Source organism: Ixodes scapularis, unplaced genomic scaffold, assembly GCF_016920785.2.
Source record: "Ixodes scapularis isolate PalLabHiFi unplaced genomic scaffold, ASM1692078v2 PGA_scaffold10__122_contigs__length_95168666, whole genome shotgun sequence".
Taxonomy (NCBI): Eukaryota; Metazoa; Arthropoda; class Arachnida; order Ixodida; family Ixodidae; genus Ixodes; species Ixodes scapularis.
The window spans coordinates 30,858,288-30,867,516 of record NW_024609836.1 but is presented as its reverse complement, the minus strand read 5'-3'; positions in this window follow the sequence as shown (position 1 = coordinate 30,867,516).

Here is a 9,229-nt window from a genome sequence, read left to right as displayed (position 1 = left end):
TGGCAGGCACCCCGCAGTGACCGGCTTTATCGCGAGGGTCAGGACCAAATAGCGCTCTTGCGTCAGCCTTCGCTCGAAACGGCTGATAAGGAGCGCGCGGGGAAAGTCCTCCGCGACAAACCGCCGAGCCAAGCGCTTTCGTCACACCAGGGGCCGTTGTCAGTCGCAGCCCCTGACGTAGATTACCACAATAACCTTCTTCGTCTGGAGAGCATGTCCCTCGGTCGCTTATCTGTCGTTGGCTGCCCCCTCAATAATCCAAGAAAAGAAAAAAAAAAGCGAAGAACAGAAGTAACTTGAAAACAGCCTTCGCGATTGAGGACGAAAAAACAACTGGAGCGCCGTGGTTCGCACTCAAGCTCGCGCTACGTGATCTTTCATCCTACATACACACACACACACAAAAAAAAAATTTGATAAAGAAGAGTAAAATGGAATTTACTACTTGTTATGAGGCCGCCGTACGAACGGTCGTTGAAATTGAAATTGAAAACAGCGCGAAGGAAGACGAAGGACGCGTAGATTTGCACTTTTTGGACTGTGTGTGTGTGTGTTCGTCCTTTGACCGTCTTCGCTCTGATTTTAAAATCACAGTGCGAACAGTGTAGCGCAAATATAATCTAATGTTCGGCCCGCGGCACTTGGCGAGTTCGAAACGCCTTATCAGCTGATGGTTTCGGCAAGCGGTTATCGTAGGTTATCACAGTGCCGGCGCCTCCCCGTGTTCACAAAGCATAAAGCCAGGGAAGGCTCTTCCAAGATCCTAGCAAGAAGTAAAGCGAGCGCTTCACCCCGGCCGAAGGAGCGTCGCTCCGCTGGCTTCCGCTTCCCGGCCGAAGCAGACGAAAAGCGGATGACGGCAATCGACCCCACGCCGCGCGCCCGGATCGGGACACGACGTCACGTAACCTAACGGGCCGACGCGCTGGAATGCCTCGCGACTGGCCACGACCTGGCAGTGCAGCTTGCAGCATTGCGTCATGGCACGTGCGCGGCGACGATGATCCCCGCTGACACGTCAACGTGTGCCGTGACGCAAGGTGCGCTTCCAAGGCCGATCGCGCGACAACAGCCTGCGACTCCCGCGACCGATCGCGCGGTGGCGCGATACGTCCCGGTAGGCAACGCGTCGCGTCATTTCTGTCGGCGGCTCCGTCAAACTAGGGTGTCTGGAGACTGGAACACATTCACGACTAGTGTGTTTACCCCCCCCCCCCCCCCCCCCCCCCCCCCCCCCCCGTCCAAAACGACCATCAGGATCGCGACATCCGACAGCGCATGACACTCCGGCTTCTGTGACGTCATATGTTGACACTTTGGGGCCACTTCCACTGTAAATGGCGGATTCGGACGCTAAACACGCCAGTCGAGGACGCGGCAGGCGACCGACGACCAATGAACGCTCAATCGCAGCGCAGGCCCCCCGAGATGCGAACCCCGGCACGGAACGCAACCAGAATCGACGATCGGGGACCGCCACAACACCACCACGCGGCAGTTTCCCTCCCCCTCCCCGCAACGCAACAACCCTTTCTCTTCCAAAATGGATCGCGGAGCCTACTTACGTCGTCGAAGAAGGACGCTTTGTATTCCGTGGTTCGCATGGCGACAAACAAGCGAAAGCGCCGCCACGACGCGGACGTCGTCCCTTTATAGGAGGCCCTCGCGGCTTGTCGCGCGGCGTCCAATGGCCGCTCGCCTATCCTCCTCGGAAGCGGCGCCCTCGCAGGCTCGCCGACGACGCTTCAACTCCGCGCCGGGGGTTGCCGTGCGACTCAGGCCGCTGCCCAGCGGGTTCCTCCCGACGTCCCCAAACAAAGCTTCCGGTCGTCTGCTTGGGCTCCGCGATCCCACCTGCCCTCCCGCACTTTCCAATAAAACTTGTTAAAAAAAAAGAACATGAACTGGTTATTGATGTACTGGTAATTACTTATCACTCAATTGGCATGCGACACAAACATATTAACATTTTGCTCGACCAGGATCTTCACCAGGGTGTCGAACCGGAACCAAACTGAACCGAAAACCGGAACCGAACCGGAAAAACATATAACGGTAACGGGTTCAAAACGGTTCAAGGATTTCTTTCTTTCTTTTGATACTAACAAGAATGTATACTTGTGATACTAACAAGTATCACAAAATGATTATTTTTTAATAAAAAATTGTCAGCTGTATTTTTATCTATTGATCAATTGATTACAAAAAATCGTCCCTTACAGAATTGCAATGTATGATAAATTGTAAGTTTTCGGGGCGCTTCCATGTGTCGCGTGGTCGATTCACTGCATCAAGTCCATTCAATTTGAGGAAGCCATTAGATGAATTAACCTTGTTGACAGCGCGATGTAACATGACATCACGATTCCGCACCGAGAGTCACGTGACACTGTGACGTAAGCGATTTTCGTCACACCGAGTCGAGTGATCGGGTTCATGACGGTCAGCATCGCCAAACATTCGGGTAACGGCTCGTGTTCAATTAAAGATGATAATAGCCCAACTCTAACAATATCTGAAGCTCAGCCGAAGCTCTTCACTTTCCAAACCCCAGCGCATGACTACGATGAACACTGTCGATTAACCCATCGATTAATCGATTAATGCTTTAATCGCAATTAATTTTTTTAACCGGTTAATCAAAAACATTTTGACTAAAATAATCAACGCTTTTACCACGCAGACGTGGACGAGTACACCTGTATGAAGGTAAAATTTAGGAGATATTTTGACCTAATGTAAAACTCTAGAAGCTAGATTTGTAACTCTAAACAAATGGAGAAGGTTGTACGTGTCTCAGTCATTTCAACTCCGTGCGATTATCTGTTTGGCGCAGCAGAGATTGTTGTGAGCAATCAAGGCAGTTCGCTATCGCCGAAGAACAGGGATGGGAAAATACATGCAAATATGTATCAAAATACAAATACAAAATACTTCGTTAAAATGTATTTAATCACAAATCTAATTACATTTCCAAAAAAAAAAGCATTTAAGTACAAGATACAAATACAACCATTGAATGTATTTGGTCTCCTCCAAATACTTTTTCAAATACATTCCTGAGAATTTGCGTCAGCGACTTCAGTGCACCTGCAACGGGTTTCTGAGTATCTCATTTTAATTTTGTATCGCACACTCGGGGGTTAGTGTGTGAGGCTCTAGTAACGTAATAGAAATATAATCACAAAAAATGTAATCAGCGTGGACGTAGTAGGTGAAAAAAGTACAGAGCTTCAAGCAGCTTTTTTTTGTCGATTACATTTTGGTATAGACCAACAAAGAACCGAGACGACCAAGACGCGCAGCACTAGCTAGAGATTTTTTTTATTGTTGCAACTCGCATCAGTTACGAAAATCTGACGACCCGCGCATTTAGAATGTTCCAGGCAAAAATATGGATAGAAATCAGGCTGGAAAGCATCACAAGTTGTCACAGGCACTTATTTAGCCAGTCTGCCTGTGAGCGTCGATTTCGTCACTATTCTTGCCCTGGACTAGCACCGTAATTACAAAGTCACTAAACGCTTGTGCTTGATTGAGAGACACTGCATTCGGTGCAGGAACGTAGTTTTCTTCCTGCTCTGGACAGGGCCTTTAAAATAAAGCCGGAGGAGAAAAAGAAAAAAAAAAAAAAAAAACCATGGCCGAATAAAGGATGGAGACTATATCTTACAACCACATGCATAAAAACAATAATTGTAACTTTGGCAATAACATTTATTTAACGTAATAGAGTAAAGTGCCGTGGGCGCCCGCGGTGAGCGAGACGCGAACTGCCGCAGGACTGCTGTATGAAGAGATGAAGAGTTTTTTGGTTTGTTGTTGCCGTTGGCGTTGAGATGAAGAAAGAGCAGCTTTGGACACGTCTTAGGATGAGCAAAATGAGTCGTGACAATAAATTTGAGGGATGTATTTTCGTCCACAAAATTGTATTTAATTACAATTGTATTTGAAATACCCACGTTTTAGTATTTAAATACACACGTCAAATACGTTACCCAATTTGCAATTAAATACAAATGAAAAATACACAAAGTATTTGAAATACGTATTTCAGATACTTGTAATTGAAGTACTGCCCATCCCTGCCCAAGAATATCAACGAACCTCTTTGCGGCTGAAGTAATAATTTGTGACTGTATGTGTCTTGACTGTTATTAACTACACTTCAACGTTTATTTAAAATCCTAAATTGAACATTACGCCGTTTATTACATATCCGGTAAAAGCAAAAAACCAAAAAACCATTTTGACCTAAAAAATATTATGCATGGGACTGAACGAGACCGATTATTCGAATAATTAATCGATTAAAGGGGTGTTATTAATTGGGATAAACTTTTAAATCGACGCCCATCCCTAATCGACGGTATATAATTTGCGTCATATCACGTGGCCGCTTGTTCTAATTGCGAGTTAAGGAGGGGACAGCTGTTTCTTTCCTTTATTATTTGTGCATCTCCTATGGCACGGAGGGGAAAACTAATGGATGTTTTCGCAAGCTATCAAGGACAGGGATTACTTTTTAAGGGTACTTACTGAAAGCACAAGAAATGTTGCACGACCAAGTTTACATCATTGGGGCACACAAAAATGTTTTCGTTGTTGCTGAAATGCCTCGGAAAGATGTCCCCAAGACTAGAAGTATTGAAAGGGCTAAATTCGACTTATTCATATGACGTCACATAGAGCTACATATTTGTACAAAAAAAAAATACTTGAAAAAAAAAAAAAAAATCTCCCAGTGGCCTTAGAGGACGGCCGAACGTTGACAGCCGTCCCTCTGAGGCCGCTCTCAGAGCGTCAATCTCAAGTTATTCCCCAACTTTCGACGACCTCTATTTTGTTTAAAGGAACCATGAAACGATTTTTCTACTTTTACTAAATACTACTTAGAATCATTCCATAACGTTAATAACGGAATAAACTTGCCTTAACTCTTTTTTTCTATGCAATGACGGTCGTCAAAAAAAAAAAGAAGAGAAATATGAGCATTATTTATCCCCTCAACTCGGAGCCAGAAGCGACCACGTGGCCTGGTGCCTATTCTATGCCGCCAACGTTAATTATCGCCACGCGCTGGGGTTGGAAAAATAGAAAACGCGTGCTGAGCTCCAGGCATTGTTAGAGCGGTTATTCTCATCAATGCAGTGGCTGGACACGACCACCCGAGTGTTCGCCGAGGCATTGATTGTTACGAGCCGAAGTCCGGTGCTCACGCAGTTCCCGTGTCCAATACATGAGCCGCCCTCGACTGTCGTCAGGCGGATGGTTTCGATCCCACAATTACGTCACCAAGCTTTGCGAAGGCAAGACTGAAAAAAACAATCTAATTTTATCCTCGCAATTTCACCGCGACAAAGAACCCTCTAAGTCAGTGGCGGTCTGTGCGAGTATACTTGGGCCAGACTATACTCTGTTTCACCTTATAATGTACCGCAGGAAAAGCTACAAGCGCGAGGTCCTTGCTCTAGGGCACATCTCGGCGGCACAAGCTCTCGTGCATTAAGGACAGCTGTCAACGCTATGAGCTCGCGCTTCTAGCCTTTGCTGGGGCACAAGATAAGGTGAAACGGCGTATAGGAGCAGTGCACCTGTTTCAGAATCGAAGAGGTCGTGTGGGCGTCGTATTTAAATCAGGAAATGAACGTAAAAACAAAACACAATCTGTATTTACACTAATGAATTAATTGAATATACATCATTACACGGAAGTGTCTCGATCGGCTTCTATCTGTCGTTCGCGTCGTTCCCGCTCGTGTCTCTAATCTTCTTCTTTCTCGTCGTTTTCTCGTGAGCGTCAAATTCTTTCCAATCTGCAACAGCACCTTTGTAAAATCATGAAAATTTCAACCAGACTTCGACCCGTTTAAACTTCACGTGGTGCAAAGTAAAAGCAATGGAGGGTTACTGTTAACGAGTGGCAAATATAATTGTCGAACTGACACACCCAAACGGAGGAGGCAATTCCTCAGGAATACAAAACGTTCTCTAAAAAAGCAACAAAAAAAAAAAAAAAAAAAGAAAAGAAGAGGGGAAAAAAAAAGGGGGGGGGGGGGTAGTTTTGAACATACTGTGTTGTAAAGGTTCCTCTGCCCCACGGTGCTCTGCCCCCTTCGGCGCGTGCCAGAGAGCGTGGCCCAGCAATCTACTTCGTTTGCAAAAACACTCACCAAAAAGCACGTTTTCGTCGTGCCAGATGCTCGCGCCGTTCCTCACGACGATATAATAATAATTCATGCCTCTCAAATACTGGGCTTAAGAATAATTCGTGCCTCTCAAATAGCGTGCATTTTGCATCATGTAATTTTATTTTCTCAGCATAAACAAATCGCAATGACCATCAGCCAGTGAATACCATGTTGAATAGATCAGCTTCTTACTGAAATGCGATGTTCGCAACACAAGCAGCAGCGACCACCCCAACGTGTACCATTCCATCTGCGAATGCCCCCACCTATCACCCCCCCCCCCCCCCCTTCCTTCCCCCACCTTTTCCTCCTGGGAGGCGGCCCTATCCGGGACTAGCACAGAGCTCGATGACCAGCAACGACTGGTTGAGCGAGCCCGCCGAATCTGGGCGGCCAACGGAGCTCTGGACTAAGCTCGACCAGAAATCGCCAGGTCCTTTCACTTTTGGAATATTAAAGTTTACGATTACGATGAATAGATGTCCAAATTGTAAAGTTGGACAGTATTTATAGCAGTTTCGCGAGGATATACGGCAGCCTAGAGAAATGTTGGAGCACATGACTGATAAAGCACAGAGTTAGTTGTAAAGTGAGGGCCCAAAACAAGTGCAAAAACCGAATAGAGCATTAGCCTCCCAAGGTAGTATATCGCGAAGTTTCGAGCATCATGCAAGCTGATGAAGTGTGATTTACATTAGAATTTTAAGAATCTTTGACTGTCCTTCGCGTTATTTATGTATAATTAGGGATATCTTGGCATGCATCTTTATACATCTCTTTTTGCATTGAGGCTTTCTGAAAGGGATTATTTCGAAAAATACCCCCCATTATCTCTCTCTTTCTGCACATTTTGTGTATTTGCCTTCCGATCTATCATGTGAGCACAAGGTCCTTTTTGGACTTCGTGGAAAATATATTCAGCGCGAAAACTATATTCTTTTTTTATCGGTTCTAACCGGTTCGAACTGGTTTAAACTGGTTTGAACCGTTAGTTTTGCTCCCCGGAACTGAACAGGAACTGCACCGAAAGCTGTGAACCCGAACCCGAACCGAATCGATACAAATTACGGTTCGACGCTCTGATCCTCACCCACGCGAAATAGACGTTCAGGCTGGGAAGAAAACAAAACAAATGTTTTCTTTTAAAAGGATAATTCCGATTTCATTTTTGGCAAAACGGGTCATTGATTGAGAGGCTCAGCCAGTACGCACGCACACGCAGGAAAAAAATTCCCCGACTACACCGGATGGCTCTAACTAACTTCCAGGATACTGCCGTAATATCTCGAGAAAGAGAAGCACAAATCTCGGCTGATTCAAGAGCCCCGGGTCACGCTTGCGACATAGAGATAACACGAGACAAGAAATCTGAGAAACCCCGAACAAAAAAGATAGCGCCGCATCAGTATACGGTGTCTGGAACTCGTCTATGACTGCTATGTTTATCACGTCTAAGAGGGAGGTCCCTCGACTTCCGCACGATGACGTCATAAAAGCGTCACGCTGCCGTCGGCCGCGCTCCTGGCGGTGTCACAGCAGCGGTGGTTTGTGTGGCAGACGCCTGTTCCGCTGGAGGTCCACGGAAGCTTCGGCAGCCAGCTGGTTGGGACGGCGTGGCGACAGCGAGCGACACGCGTGTTTGCTCGTGCTTTTTGCGGGAACTTCTACGACTAACCACCAGGGTCGCGACATCCGACAGCGTGACACTCCGGCTTTTGTGACGTCATTTGTTGACACTTTGGGCCCACATGTGATGCACGGGCCGAATAGGACGCTAAACACACCCAGTCGGAGACGCTCCTCCCTCGGCTGCATGTACCTTGGGCTGTGTTCCAAATCTTACCCGAATGAACCCGAATTACTCCGGCGGGTCATGTCACGTGACAACACAAATTGAAGAATGCTGGACGGCGGGTAGGTTTTGGAACGCCAAGGTACAAAGCTCTTACCCTGGAGTAAGATCGAGTAAATTTTGGAACACGGCCTTGGGGTTCGCCAGAAATGCGACCGTTCCTCTGATTTTTTCAGCAGCTGCTTGCTTACCACCAGAGCTGTAAGGACACCTGACAGAAGTGTAAACAGGTTACAGTAACAGTTACACACATAGCCCGTTGAAGGTAGCCATTTAAAAAAATGTAACTACGTAACATCGCAGTTAACTACCTCAACCGATACGCACATGGTTTGAAAGTTGGCAATCACTCCCTAACGTTAGAGTTCGGCTTTTCTCATCACCGCAGTGGTTGGACACGAGCCACAACCCGAATGTCCGCCGAGGCATTGATTGTTACGAGCCGAGGTCGAGTACTGCTCACGCAGTTCCCGTATCCAGTCCATGAGTCGCGCTCGACTGTCGTCAGGCGGGTGGTTTCGATCCCAGAATTACGTCATCAAGCTTTGCGGCTGCAAGTCTAAAAGAAATAGTCCCCTTTTATCCCCGCAATTTCCCCGCGACAAACAAGCTTCTGAATCAGTGGCGATCTGTGCGAGTATATACTTGGGCCCGACTAGGACCAGTACGCCTCTGCAAGGTCATGAAGATTCCAACCCGATGTCGTTTCATGACCCCTTTAACAGAGTGGCAGTCGTTTCACAAGGAGATCCAGTCGGTTGATTGAGGCAGAGGCCACGGCATGCCAACTCCGCGGGATCCTCCGGCAGGGGCGGATCCAAGGGGGGGGGGGGGGGGGGGCGACTGGGGCGGCCGCCCCCCCAAACAAGGTCGACCCCCTCCCCTTCCCCCTTCTCGGAGGACAATTCGACATGGGTGGACCCGCCGCTGCACAAGAAAAAGTGGGAGAGTATCGTTTCAAATTTTCTGCCCCCCCCCCCCCCCCCCCCCGCCAAAAAAATAAAATAAAAGCGGAGTTCTGGATCCGCCCCTGTCCTCCGGTAAGCCTTAGCAGGAGGCTCATAAACGCGAGGCCGTCTAAACAACGCGAGACGGGGACAGTCACTTAGTTATTTCATGCGCTCAAATGAGAGCCATTTGCTAATCTGTCATTCTCTCATGAAGGCCGTCTTTCGCTAAAGTGTCA